The 19958-nt window shown below is 44.8% G+C and overlaps 1 long non-coding RNA gene across 1 annotated transcript; it reads right to left on the reverse strand.

Moving 5' to 3' along the window:
• Window positions 1–9808: 9808 nt before the first annotated feature.
• LOC135371121 (uncharacterized) lies at window positions 9809–11960 on the reverse strand. Its single transcript, XR_010415517.1, has 5 exons — window positions 11877–11960; window positions 10267–10329; window positions 10140–10206; window positions 10036–10079; window positions 9809–9947 (listed from the first exon to the last, which is right to left on the reverse strand). It is a non-coding gene; the product is annotated as an uncharacterized LOC135371121 (long non-coding RNA).
• Between the last annotated feature and the right edge of the window lie 7998 nt (window positions 11961–19958).

Genomic DNA, 19958 nt, shown 5'->3' on the forward strand with positions numbered 1-19958 from the left:
TCCATAAGAATGTGCTCAGAGTTCACAACGACACCGCAGGTTGAGCAGAGGCTTGTGTTCCAGCATCTGATCATGAACTGGAATTGTGGGGTGAAAGCCACATTGAGGAGGAGTCGACGCAGGAGAGACCTCAAAGGAACCTGACAATATTCACCCGTAAATATGCATTTAGAAGCATCACTATAAGAAAAACAACGCACTACACGCGCTCTTTGATTTTCAATATGCGCATCCCGTGGCGGTGGGTAGATGATGCATGCTTTACCAGGCGAAAGGAATCAACTTAGTGCTCTAATGTTGGCATCTGTTCTTTTTTACCACCGCTCATACCACGACATTCCTTGCCTGCGCTCCACTGGCCTCAGACCTCCTGACAAGCTCCGTGCATCGAAGCAAAAGTCTCGTGACAGCAAGAGATTTTTTTTGCTTGTTTGCATGCGCAACAAATTATGCGAACTTATCTGTCTTGTAGCGTGTTTGAAATGCCGTACAGAACGTTCAATTGCTCACGCGTTTCTTGCAAAGTACATAAAGTATTTGCGCTAACTCACCAGGTAGAGGGCTTCAACCAGCGCTTCAGTGCATCTGGTGAAGCCTACTTTACAGGTCAGAAATTTGGAACCAAAATGAAACCTCGAAGACCCCAATATTCGTTAACGAAACTTGCACCATATGTTTCGCTATGACACAGACAACGTCCCACTAGAGAACGAATGCAAAGCGGTAAGAACGGAACGTGCTGCACGCGCTTTTCTATTCCTAATACATGGCTTCTATGGGAGCAGTATCAGGTGAAGCCTGCTTTACGTTTTGTCCCGAATTGCTGGGCATGAATCTACCCTGCCTTTAACACCTGCAGTAGGTTTTGCGATTAGCTTTCAATTTGAGCACGGTGTTCCTATGGTTCCGAATCCTGCCAGCTGTCAAGGCTGTCATGGTGTTAAAGCTATCTGAAGAATTTTCGAGCTTGTTGTTCGCCATATTATGAACGGTTCACCTATCATTGCGGCGTACTGTTATTGATTTGCTGCGAAGCAACGAACTGCAACGGCGTTACATTCGCCTCAGCGAAATTCTGTCTGCTGCATCTCAAAGGAACATCGAGACCTGATGATGCAGTGCAAAATTTGCAGTTGAATGCATCGAACCTTCATTTAAAGAAACCAAGTGTACTCTCGTGCGGTCCTAAATGAAAGGTAGTTTTTAACAAGGTTAGTATATTTATTTTCAGTTCAAAATCTACACACTGAAAGCTATGCAAGTGCATCTAGGAACCTATTCTTGTCAAATGTAATCGACCTGGATTACTTTGTGTTTCGCCTGTTATTGGTCGCTACGTAGAGTACGCGTGAAGAACAGAGGTGAATGTTACGCGCCCTCAATTGCAGGATCAAGAGCTCGACTGTCGGTTGAGGGCTCGTGAAACTGACTTCTGTTCTCACATCACATGTTCACATCGACCTCGATTACTAGAATCGACATCGATATCGACGAGAATGGGGGCCTGATCATTGTAGTGCACGCAAGTTAGGAGTGCATAAAGAGAGTGGCCCAGTGAGATTTGTTGCTGCTGTGTGAGAGGTTTTCTTATACGCCCCGCAGAACCCTCCGCTTTATAAGCTCAGCTATGTTTTATGCTTTTGGTTCGTTACTAGGCTATGCCGCTCTGATGCATTGAGATGGTGGATGGTCGTGGTGGCTGTACCTCTGCTTTCGAATGATGAGACAGTCATTCCTTACTGTGCTTACTGGCTTCGTATAGAGTCTAACAAGTCCGACAGACCTGAACTGCCTTTTTGCATAAAAGTTTGAAATGTAAGCATATGCTACGTTGGTTTCACATATCCCCACCACACATTGAATGTGTGGTATATAATCGTACTTTTGATACCATAGCATATGTAGCGTACATTATAATTCGACACCTAGTGTGGCCAACTCGACACCAGTCACACTATGCCAACAACTGCTTCTGCATTTTCTTCAAATGCAACAATTTAATTGAAGTGTCAGGTTTCCTTGGATGCTCTGCTATGGCCATATATATTTTTTGCTTTTGTTCTAGAGCTCTTTTGTTAGCAGAAGAATACTCACAGTGAAGTTTGTTTTTGGAAATATTAAGGGGAAATATTAAGGGAACCAATACCAAACACTTTTATTTCAGAACATGCCTTATGCACCTGCATTTTAATGGAGATCTGTGTTACTTGCATGACAGACCACTCTATAGTAATAAACACTCGTGGTGAAAGTGGTTAAAAAAATACCTTACAGTGCCCTGATCCATCCTCACCTCAGATACTGTTACTAGTTTGGCTCTACCGAAATCTATTGAAATAAAATTAAGTGAATTCATGCAAACGAAACCATGGAAATAAAATCGTCGACTGAATCTTGCACTTCGTGTTCCACTGATGCAGTAGTATGCCAAGGCATGACAGGGGTGCATGGTCAAGTAGGCGGTCTTCAGGTTTCACATTAATCTGCATTGTCTCTTGCTGGTCTAGTCACATTATTTGCTGGTTTCACATAAATCCACTCCAATAAAGATCTATAGTAACCAGAAGCATGCACCATCATGGATTCAGCGTTTCTTCAGCTCTAACTAGATGCTTTCTGTTCTCGTTGAGGGATCATCCTGAGTTCTATCAGGCGCATATCCAGGTATGATCAGATAAATGGCGAGTTTTTTCCCGGTTACATTCATCTTGTAGTTCAGGACCGATTCAGTCCCGGAATAAGCTTCCGGAATAGATCCTGATGCGCCGTCTCGAAATACGAGGGGTGTTCAAGTCAAACCGGGACTTTTCATTTTTTTGCAAAAGTAAAATGAACTTACAGGCGAGAAATTAGTTTTATTTTTCAACGTAATCTCCTGCTGCACTAATGCACTTGTCCCAGCGTTTCACGATGGCTTGAATGCCAGCAGCGTAGAAGTCCTTACCGGCGCGTAGAAGCCATGATAGGACCGCATTCTTGACCTCGTCGTCGCAGCTGAAGTCTCGGCCTCCAAGGAACGCCTTCAGTGGCCCGAAGAGATGGAAATCGCTGGGGGCGAGGTCTGGACTGTAAGGGGGATGTGGCAGCAACTCCCAGCGAAGTTCCTGTAAGGTGCGTGTCGTGAGATGCGCGGTATGCCGACGTGCACTCCTTTGGTTATGAGGCCCGGCCGCTTTTGCTTCAACGCCTTATGCACATCCCTGAGAACCTGGCATTAATATGCACTATTGATGGTAGTTCCACTGGGCATGAAATCAACATGAACGCCAGCCTTGTCCCAGAAAACTGTCGCCATGACCTTACCCACAGACGGGGTGCTTCCGAACTTCTTGGGAGCTGGCGAGCCCTTATGCTTCCACTGTTTTGATGCGCATTTAGACTCAGGAGTGAAATGGTGCACCCACGTTTCATCGCACGCGATTATGCGATCAAGGAACAGCTGTTCTTCAGTGTCAAAACGGTACCTTAGCTCCTGGGAGATTTTTCCGAAACTGGAGGTGTTCATGAATGATAGTGTTCAACGTTCCCACTGAAAGGTCCGTCTTTCGAGCCAGTTCGAGACATGTTATCCGTCGGTCCTTGAGGATCAGGCGCTCCACAAGTTCCACTTGGCAGCAGCAGCTCGTTTGAGGACGCAAATTGTTAAACGTGCTATCTGTATATTCCAGGTCGACTTTTCACTTTATCTTTAACACGTGTTCACATCGTCTCCACCGCTCAGACTTGCGCTGAGTGCATCAGAAGTCGCCGCGTGCATCAACCTGTTTCGACGACTGGATTCTTCTGCGAGCACACCATTGGTTATCTGCAAGCCATACACCTACAAAAGCGACCCACACATTTCAACGATCTTCACTTGGCAGCAGCAGCTCGTTTGAGGACGCAAATTGTTAAACGTGCTATCTGTATATTCCAGGTCAGTTAATTTCCTTTCTGTATATTCTATACGTTTGTGCTGCTGCTGCTGCTAAGTGTGAGTCGGTTGACATAAGAGTGACTGCATGATGACGAGAGAATTAACGAAGTTAACCGATGAGATCAAGAAAGAATTACGGTCTGAATGGAAAAATTTCCAGGACTCATTTCAGAAAGACATCCGAAAAGAAATAGCTGAATTTCATTCTACCATGGCTTTCTTCAACAAAACATTTGAAGAGGTTGTCCAAAAAATTGACAAAATCATAACTGAGAACGCTCAACTCAGAGAACAAAATAAAATGCTCAACGAAACCTGCGATACCCTCAAAACACAAGTAAAAGAAAACACGAAAAAAATCACGGATCTTGAACAATATAGCAGACGCGCTAACCTTGAAATAAGGGCATTCCTTTGGAGGTAACTGAAAACCCTATCGACATTGTAAGGTTGATCGGCGACAAGATCTCAGAGCCCTTGTCACGGGAAGACATTCTAGCATGCCACCGTGTCCCGAGCGTAAAAAAGTGTAGGTGGGAGCAACATTGTCGTTTTGTTTACTCGAAGGGACAAAGGCGGCGAGTTTCTGTACAAGGCAAGGAGGATACGGCTAACAACTGTAGAACTTGGTCATAGTGTACGACATCCTGTATTCATAAATGAGCATTTATGTCCAACCTTGAAAAAGCTATTGGGCCAAACTGTCGCAAAGAAGAAGGAAATCAACTGGAAATATGTTTCGAGCCGGGAAGGCAAAATACTTGCCCGAAAGGAGAACGGATCCCCAGTAATACAAATAAGGGACGAACTAGATCCTTCTAGAATCTGTTAGCATGTCTCAGTGATATCTGTGTTTTTCTGTGACCATGACACGGCTTGTGCCACCCGCACGCCTTTCTTATCTTCTGCAGAGCCTTAAAACACCCCATCTAAACTGCCTCCGTCTAAACGCCAGGTCTCTTTTAAATACGAAAGATGAATTAAATTGCCTCTTTGACCACTTCCTAGACCAGCTAGATGTCATTATGGTGACATGACATTAGGTGTCATTCACAGAGTCCTGGTGTTCTGGTGAGGATCACTATCTCTTGCAAGGATACACCCTATTGCCTCTTAACAGGATCGGAAGGAAAGGAGGAGCCGTCGCAATTCTTGTCAGAAACTCTTTTCATTGCCAAATTGTAGATGACTTTACCTGTCCCACAGGCGATTTTGAAATATTGACAGTTGAAAGTGACAAACATTTATTCACGGTTACATATAGACCGTCGGATGGCCATATTCAACCTATGTTAGATTTTCTTGAGCGACTGTTTTCCTTTGTGACTCACAGTAATTATATTCTCGTTATGGGAGGCAATTTCAACATTGACATGCTCACTAAAACCACTCATCAGTTACGCTTTCAAACACTTTTGGATGCAAATGGTTTCAGTAATGTCATTGAGATTGCTACCCGGGTCACCAGTGTCTCAGCGACATCACTAGACCTGTTCATTACAAATGAACTCGATCCCACAGCCTTTGTCATCAGCGCGGATATAAGCGATCATATGCATATTTTTGTAGCGATACCGTCACTTAGCAGACGACCAAAGGTTCAGACACATGTGTCACACCGATCCATTCAGCAGTCGTCGCTTGAGGCATTTCGAAATGACCTGTTACTGACATCCTGGGAACACATTTTTAAAAAGAAGGATTCGGAGAGAGCGTATGAAAGCTTTCTTGATGAGTTTCGTAGGCTATACGACAAGCATTTTCCGGTTAAAATTTTGAGGGTTTCCGCAAAAATTCGTAAACCTTTGGTAACAAAGCAACTGAGGCAAGTGTTAAATATTAGAAATAAGCTTTATAGAAAGTTCATAAAAAATAGGTCACCCGAAGATCTAATTATTTTTTAAAAAATACCGAAACAATGTAAACTCAAAGTTACGTCACGCAAAAAGCAATATTACAATTCAGTTTTCGTGATTTTTTCTGCTAAGCCAAATATGGCATGGAAGCGTCTTAAATCAGTTTACAGCCGGGAAAACAGCCCTGTCGAGGAGTTTGCCGTTGGTGGAACGGTTCTAACTGGTGCACGGTTAGCTGGAGAGTTTAACACTTTTTTTGCATCCCTGTCAAACTTACACAATTCCACAGGTACAAGTTCGCATTATCCTGGCATACACTCCGTTCCACGCCAAGACCACGGTTTCCATTTCAATTTTTAGAAACCTCAAGAATAGTAGTAGTTGTGATAAAGACGGGTTTCAGATCCGCCCAATTAAATTCGTTCACGATATGATTGCTCCTGCATTAGCTTTTATTTTTAACGAAATAATTTATTCCGGTGTGCTTTCGAAGGACATGCAAATTGCAAAAGTGGTCGTTTTACATAAAGGTGGGGACCCTAATGTTCTCAGTAACCATAGGCCCATATCAATCCTACCAGTATTTTCAAAGGGTTTAGAGAAATTAATCCATAGCCGTCTTTTATCATTTTTAACAAAGAATTCCATGCTTTCCGATTCTCAATTTGGATTTAGAAAGCAACGCTCGGCAGAACTAGCTCTTTTGTCCCAGAAAGAATATATCCTTTCCGGGTTCGAAGAAAAACTCATTACTCTCGGTCTGTTCATCGATTTCACCAAGGCTTTCGATTTACTATTCTTAAAGCTTGAGTACTACGGTATCCGCGGTGTTCCATTAAATTTAATACGCACTTATCTTCAGCGTCACAAACAGTTTGTTGATATTCAGGGGCATCGTTTGGGAATACACCACATCACAACCGGTGTACCACAAGGGAACATTCTTGGGCCACTGCTTTTCATTATCGATGTGAATGACATGTTTGCCTTATCGAACCACATTAAGATAGTAGCTTATGCTGACCACACCGCCCTATTCCTGCAATGAAGTGTCTCACAGATTTAACAACAAAGATGAACAACTTCTTATCAACCTTCTACACGTGGTCTTCAAAAAATTAGTTGATAAATAAACCCCTTAAAACCAAGGCTGTTGTTTTCCGCCCACTGCATGAGGCTATTTCCTGCTCCGAATCTATTGTTATCGGTACAAGCACGATATATTTTGTCAAGGAGGTGAAGTCACTGGGCGTCTGGTTCACTGATACGATGTCGTGGGATAAACACGTCGGTTACATCACTAACAAGATATCGCGCGTGATCGGCATTTTAGGTCGACACAGAAACGCCCTTCCAACTAAGGCAAAAGTTATGACCTATAATCAGACTTGTGCCCGTTACTCGAAAAAAGTAATTGATTACCGTTACCGTTACTTGTACAGAAAAAGTAACTGATTACCGTTACCAATTACTGGACTCCAAATGTAATTGAGTAACGAGTAGAAAAGTAACGCGTTACTCCGGTCGTTACTCTGCATTCACGCTAATTATACCCGTCTTTGTGTGCCTCAGAGGGGGGGAAAGAAAGAAAGAAATCGTTCAACAGCGGAACAACTGAAATAACACGAAAAACAAAAAACGCGCAGGACAAGTAGATCTGTACGTCTACTGTATTTATCGCCTGGGAAGACGTTGACCCGATTGTGGAAGAGCATTGGATCACGAGCAGCATGGATCTTCCCATGACTCGCTACACCTCCAAAGCTACCACAATGGTACCACCACACTGGTGTAGTAAGAGATTAGGGAGAGAGACCCTGAAATTTCATAACCTTATTACAATGAGCTCCGCTTGGTATAGTAGAACGGTCCAAAAAAGGCTCACTGCACGAGGGTCTTGACTTGGGGCAGAACATCTGAAAGATGAGTTAATCTCTACCGGAAAAGTAATCAATTACTGAGTAATCGATTACTCAGAAAAGTAATTGATTACTCGAAAAATTACTTTGACAGTAAAGTAACTGATTACTCTAAAAATTACTCATAAAAGTAATTGATTACAAGTAACGCAATTACTAGTAACGCGTTACGCACAAGTCTGCCTATAATGCACTGGTTTACCCTCACCTCACATACTGTCACCTAGTTTGGGGAACCACAACGCAAACAAATCTTGAAAGGTTACTTTTGTGTCACAGGAAGGTTCTTCGTCACATAGCAAACTTTCCCTTTTTACATCCAACAGGATCCCTCTTCGCGAAATTTAGCATAATCATAATTATGGATCTCTATAAGTACCGTATGTCCATTACATATGTAACTTCAGTAAAGCAAAATAATCGGATCTTTCTAGCCCTAGCCAATTTAACCATGAGATTAACCTCTTATTCACTACGCTACAATGAGCCCTACTTCACACCGTGTGCACGAACTAACTATGGCTCACAGTTGGTTTCATATAATCTTCCACGACATATTAATTCCCATATCCAAAACAACATTAACATCAGCTGTCTTTCAATTCGCTTTATAAAGGCCATGTATGTTCACTATGATAGTCATATTATTTCGTGTGTTCTCATAGCTTTGTTGTTTTATGCATCTTAATGCATTGTGTTCACTACCATTGTCTAACTCCGTAATTCATCTGGTTTGCTATTTGTCGTTGCTTTGTTGTATCTGTCGAGTGTACAAAGGGGGGTCAGACCTCGTCAAGCTGCAGTTTTTGTAGCTTTTTGTCTGTATCCCCTCACCAAGTGTCATTGGTGATATAAATTCTTCTTATTATTATTATAATTTGGATGTTCTCAGGAACTCTGACACTGGGCTCTGAGCCGTCCCGGCCGGGAGCGTCCTGCACTGATGTACGGCCGTCTCGTAACCGTTTACAGCACTCAAATGCTTTGCTGCCGCCAAGTGTATCGCGGCCATACTGAGCCCGAAGCCTTCTGTGAATTTCAGATGACTTTACGCCTTCGTTCACGAGAAACTTCATGACAATTCACTGTTTGATGTGCGCGCTCACCTCGATGTTGGCCATCTTGTCCAGCACGTCTTCTGTTTTGCACAAACTTTGGGCCACGGCGTGGTGAACGCGGAGGCCCGTCGCGTGTGAAAATGACGAAAAAGAAGTACCGCGAGCCATTTGTACACTCAGGCTCAGGAGACTTGACTTGACCGGTTTGACTTGAGCACGCGAAATTCCTGATAGTCATTCCCGCCTAGTTTTGGATTTATTCCTGAATCAGGTATGATCGAAGAACCCGATTGGGTTCGGATTCATGAATTCATGGCATACTTCGAGGCCTCCTCACTCCCCTGGTTTCCGGCCGATGGACAAGTGAGATTCTCCCCCGCAGGGAGGGGGGGGGGGCATTGGATAGACGAGCGGTCTATGTCTGCACTGTAAAAAATTTCACCGTCAAAAAAAAAAACGGGCAAATGCAAGGGAAGTTGGCTGCCAAACATTAGCCGTTTTTTTACGGTGGCCCCGTATAAGTTGTTCCCGTGAAAAATACTGCATTGCACAGTAATTTTAACAGGCATACGCCGTGTATCATTACTGTGCTGTGGTCGTTAAAAAAACTGCATTGGCCAGTAATTTTAGCTGGCATATGCTGTGTACCCTTATCCTGCAGTGCACATCCCTGGAGACCCTCTTAGTCGTAGCAATATCGTAGTAATGACCATGCGTAACACATTGTGATGTTTGTCACATTGGGATTTATTTTCTATGTACATAGCGAAGAAAATGCGCCAATCACCTCTGTCATCAAAACCCTGCAAAGAGAAAGGAAACTGTTACAGGGAGCAGGGCAATTGATATGCAGTTATACTCACCGTTTATTTTTCAAAGGAAGAACATACGAAGGAACCATGTCCACTCATTTGTCAGCTCTGGCATCAAAACACTGCAAACAGAAAGGAAACTGTCACAGAGAGCAGAACAATTGACATGCAGTTATACTCGCCGTTTATTTTTTCAAAGGAAGGACATACGAAGGAACCATGTCCACCCATCAGTCAGCTCTGGCATCAAAACACTGCAAAGAGACAGGAAACTGTTACAGAGAGCAGAGCAACTGACATGCAGTTATACTCGCCGTTTATTTTTTCAAAGGAAGAACATACGAAGGAACCATGTGCACCCATCAGTCAGCTCTGGTATCAAAACACTGCAAAGAGAAAGGAAACTGTTACAGGGAGCAGGGCAATTGACATGCAGTTATATTCACAGTTTATTTTTTCAAAGGAAGAACATACGAAGGAACCATGTGCACCCATCAGTCAGCTCCCGCATCAAAACACTGCAAAGAGAAAGGAAACTGTTACAGGGAGCAGGATAATTCTCATAGAGTTATACTCACCTTTCAGTTTTTCAAATGAACATTCGAAGGAACCATGTGCACCCATCACTCAGCTCGCAACAAAACACTGCAAAGAGAAAGGAAACTGTTACAGTGAACAGGGCAATTGACATGCAGTTATACTCACCATTGAAACAACATACGAAGGAACCATGTCCACCCATCAGTAACCAGCTGGCATCAAAAAACACTACAAAGAGAAAGGAAACTGTTACAAGGAGCAGGACAATTGACATGCAGTTATACTCACCGTTTATTTTTTCAAAGTAAGAACATACACGGTGGTCCACCAACCATTATAGAAATTGATAGTAAAAAATGTAGGCCACAGAGAGGCATGCGGTGAATGAATTTGTTTCTGCCAATAACTTTTGCCACATATTCGTAACATTTTTATTTCATTTCAAATGACGGAAAGTTAATTTCTTGAATTGAACTCCGAAATTTCCCAAGGCAACCTAACGTTTTCTTTGCGGAAATGGGATCCCCGTGGTCATATTACTCAGTATGGCACATAATCCCACTCGTAATGCAATGGCAATTGCCGAAGTAAATTCGCCGAAAATCAGTGGAAATGAGCCCTCGGCTCCGCCTCATTTTCGACGGCTCGTAGTTTGAGCGCAAAGCTGGGAAGAAAGGAGGTTACACTGACACGTCACACGAGGGGGGAAAGGGTTACAAGCCTTACCCACGGAAAAAAACACGGCGCGGTGAGTGCAGGAATCAGAGCTATCTTATCAAAAATGAGGTCACCCGACGGCTTGTAACCCTTTCCCCCTTCGTGTGGCGTGTCAATATAACCTCCTTTCTTCGCAGCTTTGCGCTCAAACTACGAGCCGTCAATTAAAGAGGCGAGGCAAGAGCTCATTTCCACTGATTTTCGGCGAATTTATTTCGGCAACTGCCATTGCATTACGAGTGGGATTATGTGCTACACTGAGTAAAATGACCACGGGGATCCCATTTCCACAAAGAAAACGTTAGGTTGCCTTGGGAAATTTCGAAATTCAATTCAAGAAATTAACTTTCCGTCAATTGAAATGAAATAAAAATGTTACCAATATGTGGCAAAAGTTATTGGCAAGAAAAAATCCCTTGACCGCATGTCTCTCCGGGACCTACATTTTTTACTATTAATTTCTATCATGGTTGGTGGACCACCCTGTATGAAGATGCACACACAAGACGCGGAGACGGCACCGAACTACTTCTGGTAGCGTTCATAAGGACACCCGATCATGACCCTCTCGTATGTGCTGCTTCATATTTGACACTATCTCTATATTCAGATCTCAGGTGAACTCAGGCGAGCATGAATGGACGTGACATACTTTCGTGGTTTCGGAGAGCAAATCGATTCGAGGCGACGGTCCTGGTGTGTTCTTGTAACGTCCCAAATGTGACATCTGAGTGTTGCACAGTTCGCCGCCGTGTACACACAATGCATGACGCCACGGTATTCGGCTCGCTTCATGTACATGTCCACAGTGGTCAATGTAGCCCACCACAGTTTTAAAAACACAACGGCACCTTCCGCAACGATTCATTACAATAAGAGCGCCTTGATCACCCTACGAGCCAGGACGCATGACATACGGAGATATGAAACTAGGGAGACGCTTCACAGCAAACACGAGCCACGATTTACTGGTGTCCCATAAGTTCAACAAAAACAGGCATACGGTGCACAATGCTCAAATTGAAATGAACAGGACGTGCGAACAGGAATGTGCTTACCTGGCAACGTGCATTCACGAGGTTCACAACGACAACGTCGTCCTCCTTCCTCAGCGACCGTCCCCGCACGATGTTCGGCGTCTGGCGGTTGTGAATGACGACAATGACCCGTACTTGGCTTGGCCTTGCCTCCGCATTAAAGCTTTTGGCCGGCGCATGATGGTAGCGCCACTGTTTTACGTAGTTTTCGCAGTATTTGTGATTACGGTAACACGCCGTTGTTAGATACTATTAAACGCCCGTAGAAATCACAGTATCTTTTTACAGTGTGGGCATTCACACCACTTATGGTGAGAAGAGTTGATCCAGCGCTCGCCTTCCGTATGCCACGGAACAGTTCTCGTCGACAGGCTCCGTTAATTTATCGCTACTCATTGTTACGTTTACTGCTAAGCGGCGTTACCGCTGGAGAGGAGTTGACTCTCTCAGATGCTGTCACTGCGGGGCTGTAGAATATCTAGAGCACATTCTCCTTCATTGCCAACGCTACCATCCTTCCCGAATCGCACTCTCCGGATCTCTCAAAACTGCTTTGTCCCGTGCCAAATCCAGCCAACCAACGCCCTGCCCTCAGAGCTCTTCTGACATTTTTGCCCGCCATACGAGTTCGATCCTTATTATGAAGGGGCTCATTATTTCATTCCCCACATCACCACCAGCAATAGGGTGAAGTATCGGCCATGGCGGTGAAGCTATATAGTTTACGCTTGCAAGATACAATAATCTCTTGGCTTTATACCGCCACGAATATGTCGGCAAGCGCCAAAATGAAATGTAAACAATGTCACACGACCTCAACATGACATTTCCTATGACGTGCGATCACGACAAGATGACTGCTTTGTGAAAAGTACCCTCTTGAGGGCAATTAAGAAAATTACGGGTATATGTCACCCCGGTGGTGATAGTGTAAAGTGTTTTCCTGATTCCCGATGATGAAATAAATTTACAGATTTATTCCTCCTTCCATCTCTTTGTATGTCTGCTATGAAACCATGACAATATACAACAGCAATCATTGAGTTATTCAACAATGCTGCATCAAGGCACGAAGCTTGATGTTTTCAATTTTGCTGTCTTTGCATTTCCACTTCGGTATCTGAGTACTTGACGGGTAAGTACCGGATTGATTCTTAAACTACAGTAAAAAGTAAACATCTGCAAATGTACAGTACAAGCAGAGTACAGTAGAGTACAAGTAATCAGTAATGTACTTGAAATAGTACCGGAATACTTAGTACTCCAGTACTGCTATCGCTGGCAGGAACCATAGCGCCATCTGCCGGCAACTTTAATAGTAATAACTGGGAGTAGATTCATATGTAAGGTGAGTCCGTCTACATGGACCACTTTCTTTTCGCATTATCTGCTTCCTGCAGTTGCCCAATGTCTAGACGTGATTGATATGACTGAAGAGTGACAGTCGCTGCTCTGTGGGAAGCATCGCTTCCAGTCGATCCCCACGAATGCCTGATGTACGTTGTACCGTTCCGTGACGCATCACCCGTAGGTCTTACAGAACCGAACCGACGTTTTTCTTCAGCTTCGCGACACTGTTGAAATTGCTAAAAATGTTTAATACACAACGGAGCTATTGCGTATCTAAAGCATCGACGTTGCAAGCTTTCAAACGAACATGAAGTTTGTATAGGTTCACCATTCACTTCACAGGCATGTAATTGATATGGCATGTGTGAAATTCAAGAAAGAAAGAAAAAAACGGATTGCCTGACCTATGTTCCTTGAGCGTCGTTCTTTCACACACCGACAATTTGGACTTGCAAGTTTTGATCAGCTATGACGTGCAACATATTATAGATGTCTCTTCTGAGTTTTATACTTTAACTAAGTTCAATGCCGGGCATTCCATTTTAACCTTTTGCTTGTCTCATCCTACAGCTGGCAATACCAGGACATTCGTTGTTCTCCAGTATACGCCTGCCTTCAGAGACAGGTTCCTTACTTGATGACCACGCACACTCTACAGATCCGTGCTCTCTTTGAGGTGCTTCACAGTCCTGATCATTCGGCATGCGTTTTGGTGCGCCATTTCCTCAGTCATGCCGTCCGGCGGTTCACCGATACCACTGACTCCACTCGGAGAGCAGAAGTTCCTTCCACACTTTTCACAGCTTGCATGGGTGCCGTCAGACGCGTACGCGAAATGTCCCTGAACGCTGACGTCTCTCTCTGGGAAGCCAGTGATTTCTACGCAGCACTCATGGAATCCCTGCTGGTTCCCTCCCTTTCTAGTACCGTGGCTGATCCGGGAGTGCCTGGCGACATATCACGGCTGGCTGGTTGGGCGCTCGTCGACCTAGTCTCCAATGGAACCTGTTTAATGGTATACTGCCGCTCCGTTAGCGTTTGCACCCCTTCCATATCTGTGACACGGATCACTGCCCGTTTTGTGGCATCTCGGAGTAGCTGGAACACTGCTTCCTTCAGTGTCGGATTCCGGTACATCTGTGGAGCAGAGTGCCGGATGTTTTCGAGCTTCCAGGAGTCGAATGGGCCACAGTAAGATTCATGGCATCGTTGCCGATTGCAGCAAGAGATCGGAAACATGTAGCATGTCCTACTGCGGAAATACACTTCCAAATTGGGTTCACCATACTGAATACTGAATGCCGAAAAATGCTAAATAATCAGCGGAGAGGCATCGACGTTGCGAGCTTTTAGAATATATAACACAGGTTGTCGTGGTCCACTACTCTACATACAGTTTGTACACAGCCAGCACAGTTTTTCAGCCAGCCTCACAACCAACGCTTTTGCAGCACCTGTTTACCGCCCATGCTAGAAAGGAGGAAAATGATACGAGGTTGGAAGCACAAGACACGTATGCTTTCCTGCTGTCTGGCTTGGGCGGTCAACACTTTTCAGCGTGCTCCCCCTGGTAGACGGCGCTGCGCTTTCAATATGGCGGGGTCCACGGGAAATTGTGTGAAGCCCACTTGATTCACTTCACAGGCATCTAAAGGATACGACGTATGCCCGCGTAGAACCTAAGCAGGGCGCGAAGGATGCTTCGGACAGTTTTGTATAGAGCACGGATGTTTAGGCACGGAAAGCGACGTTTTAGGCACCTAAAGAAGGCAGTGAGAGTCTTGTAATAGGCACATATACGCATAATCAATCTGTTTTCTAGACACGATTACTTATGGGTAGACTCAGCACTTCATATCGAGCCAACGTGACTACGCATGAATTTTTTACTAATTTCGCATTTATTTGGTCTCGTAAACGTAAGGAACACACTTCGCGACGTGACACGTTTGATATATAAGCTAGCACAGCGAGAAATGTTATGGTAACAGTAGCACACCAGCATAATTTCTAAGTTCGCGGGATCAAGGATGTGGCTCTTTTCACTTAGAATCAGTTTGAAGGCCGAAAACGATCGCTCACCGTTCACTGATGTCACTGGAGCATACTTATAGTTCGGAACATTCGACGATTTTACACCTTTCCGGGATCACTGAATGTTCGCTGCATTTTAAACCTTGGCTACTTCTCTTAGAACAGCAAAGCTGCTGTTTTTGTCCAACACGGACTGAAGTTTTATAAAACTTTCGTAGTAGTGGGGCCAGTGGGCTCTGCAGCAAACCTTTCCTCCACAACCGAAATCAGCTCAATGCTTTGGGTGAGCATGGCTCCAGATGTCTCCAGTTTCCAGATTGTGTCTGCCAATAGTGTGGAATGGGTAGATAAATAGGCAAGGTCATCTTCAATTCCCTTTTCAGAAAACGCAGCTTGCGCCCGTCTCACTGCCACGCCGTCATCCGCTGAAAACCCATTGATCACTATTTTACCTTAGCAAAAGTGCTTGCTGCAGTACTAGACGGCATTTAGCCAGGTTCCCCACCGTGTAATGATGGGTTCTGGTGGCAGGGGAATAGCCGGAAGTTACTCTTTGAATGCCCTAACACGGGATGGTGCTTTCAAAAATACTGCCTTCTCTGCGGCAATCAGCTCATTTATACTGCTAAAGAGTTTCCTTATCTCTTCACGAACACGGTGAATGCCGTGAGCAACACATGTGACGTGTAACACCTCCGGAAAGAACACTCTAAGAAGCGACGCCGCTTTGTGTGTATAGGCTGCTGCATCTGTATAGAGAAGCAAGACGCTGTTGTCTTCCACATCAGATGGATATATTATCTTCAACGAAGAGTTCACAAAGTATGCCACGGCCTCAGTGTTGGTTCTCTTCAACGGTTTTGAACACACCAAGAAAGGTTTTTGTTTCCTCATCTGGACTTCGCTTTCCAACAACGAAATGAGCAATCAGTCTCCCGGTCACATCTGTAGTTTCATCCACAGAAATACAAATGCACGTGTCATCAAAGCCTTCCCTGATTTTTGTTAGGGTTTCCTCGTACAAGGGTCGTGGGTAGTTCTTGCGGAGGCTGGACTCAGATTCTTTACTTTGAGGTACTTTCTCTTTACTGTACTTTTCCAGGAACAGTTTGAAGACCTGATTCCCCACCATGAGTGTGCAAAAAATGTAAGAGTGAAGGAAGGTTGAGTGAGACAGAGTGACTGGTTTGTCCCTTCAGATGACGCACCCTGGAAGTCGCTGAGAATGCATGTTAGCTTAGCTCAATTGGTAGAGCCCTGGATCGGCAATCCAGAAGATGTGGGTTCGAGTCCTACAGCTGGCTAACCTTTTCAGTGACTTTCATCTTTCATCGTTAATTTCTGAGGCAACTTGAGGCCTTGTATGCGATTGTCCCTTCTATGTTGTTCCAGCCTCAGAACATCAGTTCTCTCATGTTCAAGATTTGCCGCTTGCGTCGATCCCTGTCGTGTGTAGGAGTGTGCAAAAAATGTTAGCGTGAAAGGAGGTTGAGTGAGAGAGAGTGACTGGTTTGTCCCTTCAGATGACGCACCCTGGAAGTCGCTGAGAAGGCGTGTTAGCTTAGCTCAATTGGTAGAGCCCTGGACGGGGAACCCAGAAGATGTGGGTTCGAGTCCTACAGCTGGCTAACCTTTTCAGTGACTTTCATCTGGCATCGTTAATTCCTTACGTCATTTGAAGACCTAATAGCTAGACTTATACGTGGAACAGTTTTTCGATGCGCTGTTTGAATGCGCCGCCGGTAAGAAGGTCGTCGAGGCAGTACCGCTTGCGGTGCTCTTCGCGGGAAGATTTTTTTCCTAAAAAAAGTACGCCGGAGGATCCTTGTGAGCGCGTAAGGTGAGTGGGAGATTATGTTCCCTACGAAGCGACTCTTCCTGAGCTCTAGATTTTTCGCATGATCTGGCTCGGACGCACAACTATCCACCTTCGGGTGGACTTGTTCTCGACTACGTCGGCAAGAGTTGCATTAGATGTGTAAGGGCCTGCCTTCATAGACAGTTTCCTTACTTTATGACAACACACACACACACCATGAGTAAGGTCTTTAATCTTTGTCTTTCAAGAGGGGCGCTTTGCATAGCACTGCAGTCGATTCTTGTCGTTCTGCTGTGTAAGGATCCGTTGCGTAAGCAGTACCCGGACGCGTATCGGCCCATAACCTTGTTGCCGCGCGACTAGAAGGTCCTTGCTCAAAACACCCTTCTCGGGTGACTCACCTGCAAGACAAGATGTTGCACCCATCCCAGGCTTGATTAGTTGATGGCATTACCCACACGGCCATGCAATCCTTCAAAGGGCACTTAAATAATCTTTTTCGTGGCTGCAGAGCGGGACAATTCCATGCAATAGTAGCAATGGCACTCAGTCGTGGAAGTGAAACATAACAAGCTGATGTTGCTGCTGCATGAGCCCTGCTACTGCAATGCGGTCAGGTGGATCTCTATTCTGCCAGACTCCCACTATCCCACTTTGATAATTGCTTGTCTTCGATATGACAGTTGTTAGGTGTAATGCAAGTAGGATGTTTAGGCGTTTTACGCGTTTTGGCGTTCAGGCGAAGGGCATATCAGTTTCTTCAGCGTAGCGAACATGTGCAGACCGTGCCGCTCGAACAGCGGGTGAATAATCTTCGTTCATGAAACTGTTTGTGCCTCGAAGCTTGGGAGTGTTCATTAGCACATTGGTTTCGTGGTATAGGATACAAAACGAATGATAATAGGACGACTGCAACAAGGCTTGTAGCTTCCAAGTCTGTAGGCATGTTCTAAGTCGTTTCGCACAACTTCCTGTCCCGAATGGGCTCCATAGAAGTTTAAAATTAATTTATGAGAACACCACAACTAGATAAGTAAAAGTTTCCTGTACAACCTGATATTGTAAATACTTGACTAAGGCGACCTTTGACTTTCTTGTTCTCTTTGGTTTCAATCGGTCCATTAATGCCATGTATATAGCGCATTCGTGAATAAAACTTTCTGAAGAATACAGTGTTGCACTCTAAATCCGGCACCCGATATGTACCGCATGAACGAGGACGCGCACCTGGGCCAAGCGGTACTCATCAAGTACAGTCTTCAACCAGAAGGTACAGTTCTCGACCATCGCGAAATTCAAGCGACACAAGCTAGGTACCTTTAAGTGTGGTGTACCACCTGTATCTCCTGTGTAACTAGCGTTTTGAGTGCATGAGTACGAACGCCTTGTCGCCTTCTCCATGCGCTCCAAAAATATTTCGCGTGATTCCGAACACCAGTACAATAAATTTCATTATGCAGCAGCACCATTCTGCACTGGCATTCTATCAAAAAATCTGCAATAACTGGGGCCCGTGACAAAGAGGGATATGTACGTTTAGGAAGAATGCGTTTCTTCCAACCGCTGATAAATCAGTTTGTTCTGAAACGTCGGGGAGCGAAGACGAGCCTGCTCGGTGTTCGAAGAATCTCGCTCATTGCTTTTAAAATTGGAGTCGTTTGAGGTACGTATTTTTCTTTCATATTCGTTCCGATTCCCAGTTGTCCTGATCACCGGCAGCATGGACGCAACGCCTGAGGCATGCAGACAGCTAATTCTGCGCTTCATGCACGAACGTTGACGCGTGGATTAGGGAAGCCCAAATTGCACATTAAACCTGGATTATAGAAGCAAGTAAGGCAAGCTTTTTCGGTTGTTGGAACTTTCCTATTTCCTCCTAGGTTATGTCCTGACGATGCCGCAAATGGGTGAGTCAATCATCTTCTGTGGTTGGTATTACGTTTTGCGGTAGAAACTGAGTCCGGAAATCTGAAAAAGATAATCAAGAGTAACCACAGAGCAGCCACAATGGTTAAGGAAAGGTGCAGCGTGCAGCGTACGTCTATATGTTGTGTTTGGACGTTTGTGCATCATGACAATGGACGCTAGCGACGGAGAAGCACTCTTGAAAGGCACGTAATTTTCCAATAAATGTATTTCTTCTGCAACGTGGCTTTTTGGGGCTGTTCATTTATCGTAGATGAGGAGAACAGCATCGAGGCCTAAATCGCTGTGCGCTACGCGTGGCATGTACAGCATGTGAGGGCGTGTGGACCCCTTAAGTTTAGGTGACACATTTAAAAGAAACTACCACTTGGTCAAGCGATACTTAACTGTTACATATGCGTCAAGCGGTTTAAAGAGTACACAGTATTATCGCACGAATGCGCGGCCTATAAACCGGTCGTCGGGACCATCTGCGTTGCCCTTCCCGGGAAGATTTTTTTCCTAAAAAAACTACGAATGTGGTTCCAGAATAGCAATAAGCCTAGACTGTGCCGATGGCAGTCAACAAGCTCGAAACGCCTGTCGTCCTTATGATCGGCGTTCGAATGATCGCTGTGGAGGAAGACAAAGCAGTACATTCCTGCTATTTGCATTTCGGGTGAAGACTGTACTATTTTTGAAGCTTGGCGTGCACAAGTATTGCGCTTATCCCGTCCCACAGTTGGCAATAACAACGGTCATATCAAGAAAATGTATTACATTGACCTGATGGGAACGCTTAGGGAAAGGTTAGGAGGTGATTGGGTGCACCGTGCACATAAATATGAGCCCCCCCCCTGCACTCCCACCACAATTTGCACGAGCGGAACAGAGGTCGCAGAAAACCATCATGGCTAAGCCCATCACCACCCACCACCCGACACCTCCTGATCCATAATGGCAGATTACAAGTATTTACGCCTGTGTGACATAAC

This window comes from Ornithodoros turicata, chromosome 1, assembly GCF_037126465.1.
Source record: "Ornithodoros turicata isolate Travis chromosome 1, ASM3712646v1, whole genome shotgun sequence".
Classification (NCBI taxonomy): domain Eukaryota; kingdom Metazoa; phylum Arthropoda; class Arachnida; order Ixodida; family Argasidae; genus Ornithodoros; species Ornithodoros turicata.